A 2058-nucleotide genomic window follows, 5' to 3' on the forward strand; every position below is an offset into this window, starting at 1 on the left:
GCGGGGTTGGTGCCTAACACCTTCCAACCCCGTAACATGATCCCCGGACTCAGATTTTCTGTAGTAGATTAGTTCATTATCCGTTTTATAGTCAGTTTGGTTCCTAGACCATAATAACTAGGTGGCGACTCCCAAACTTCAAGGGTCAAAAGCGGATCCGAGCACCCCGCGGATCGAGGGCGCTTTCACTATGCAAGAGGAGATGGATTCTTTGTTGAAAAACAAAAACATGGCAACTGGTTGATAAACCAGCTGGACAAAGGTTGGTCAGTTGCAAATGGATTTATAAACTTAAGGAAGATGGCTCAAAGGATGGAAAACCAAGGTTCAAAGCAAGGCTTGTTGCGCGTGGTTTCACAAAACAAGCTGGAATTGACTTCAATGAAGTGTGTTCTCCAGTTGTCAAGCATACGTCTATTAGAGTACTTCTAGTTTTAGTTACTCAATTTGACATGGAGCTAGAGCAAATGGATGTGAAGACCGTTTTTTTACATGGGAACCTTGCTGAGAAAATTTTCATGTCTCAGTCAAAAGGATTTGTTAAACATGGTGATGAGGGAAAAGTGTGTTTATTGAAGAAGTCCTTGTATGGTTTAAGACAATCTCCGAGACAGTGGTACCTTAAGTTTGATGAAGTTATGAAGAAGAACAACTATCTGAGAAGTGATTTGATAGTTGTGTCTACATTAAGTGGATAGATGGTGGTGTTGGTGTATTTCTATTACTTTATGTGGATGACATGCTAATTGCATCAACTAGCATGAGTGAGATTCAAATGCTAAAGACACTTTTGAGCAAGGAATTTGAAATGAAGGATTTAGGAGTAGCCAAGAGGATTTTGGGGATGGAAATTAAGAGAAAAAAGAATAAAGGTGAGTTGTTCATTTCTCAAACCAGCTACATTCTCAAGTTGCTTGATAGATTTGGCATGTCTCAAGCTAAGGCTGTTCAAACACCCTTAGATGCCATTTCAAGTTGTCATTTGCAGTGTCACCTTCAACCGATGATGAGAAGGCTGACATGATACAGGTGCCATATGCAAGTGCCATTGGGAGCATCATGTACTCCATGGTATACACTCGACCTGACTTGGCGTATGCAGCAAGTGTGGTAAGCAGATTTATTGCTAATCCTGACAGGGGACATTGGGAGGTTGTAAAGTGGGTCTTCAGGTACCTTAAAGGTACTTCAGATTATGGTTTGTGTTATAAAAGAATATCTGAAACAAATGAGAAGAAGAAGCTGATTGGGTATGTTGACTCGGACTATGCTGGTGATTTGGACAAGAGAAAATCTCTTACCAGTTATGTTTTTACTCTATTTGGTTGTACAATCAGTTGGAAAGCTACCTTGCAACCAGTTGTAGCTCTCTCGACAACAGAGGCTAAACTGATTGCAGCTAGAGAAGCTGTAAAAGAAGCCATTTGACTTCAAGGTCTGATTGGTGAACTTGGTGTTAATCAGAAAGGGGTAAGTGTTTATTGTGATAACCAAAGTACAATTCATTTGACAAAAAATCACATGTATCATGAAAGGATGAAACATATAGATATCAAGTTTTATTTCATTCGAGATTTATTGTTGAAGGGAAGGTTACAGTTGAGAAAATCCACACGGATAACAACCTTGCGGACATGCTTACTAAGCATGTCACTAGCTCTAAGTTCAATCTGTTATAGAACTCAGAGAATACACCAGAGAAATTACAATCAACTCACACACTCAAGGTCCAACAATGGCACCTTGTTACACTAATATCTTCTTTTTCTCACTTTTCTCTCTACATGAACACACCTTTTCTCTTTTTCTCTTTTTTTACCACCTCCAATCCTCCTTAAATCCAGCAATATATTCCTTTTTGCATCACAATGTTCTGCAGTACAGTTTGTTATCTCCAATCCAATAGAAAAACAACAAGTGTCATCTATACACAAGGGCAAGGAACAAACATTCTTGCCACGCTGGATCAGTGACAAGCCAAATCAGCTGCCAGGTGAGACAAACCAGTCAGCACCTAAAGATTTTGGATCACTGTACCACAAATTTCCACCTTGATCC

The 2058-nt window shown here is 39.7% G+C and overlaps 1 pseudogene; it reads left to right on the forward strand.

Moving 5' to 3' along the window:
• Positions 1-452: 452 nt before the first annotated feature.
• On the forward strand, positions 453-1428 carry LOC147382393 (secreted RxLR effector protein 161 pseudogene; annotated as a pseudogene).
• Positions 1429-2058: the final 630 nt, after the last annotated feature.

This window comes from Akebia trifoliata, chromosome 16 (genome assembly GCF_017979445.1).
Source record: "Akebia trifoliata isolate Shusen 1 chromosome 16, ASM1797944v1, whole genome shotgun sequence".
Taxonomy (NCBI): domain Eukaryota; kingdom Viridiplantae; phylum Streptophyta; class Magnoliopsida; order Ranunculales; family Lardizabalaceae; genus Akebia; species Akebia trifoliata.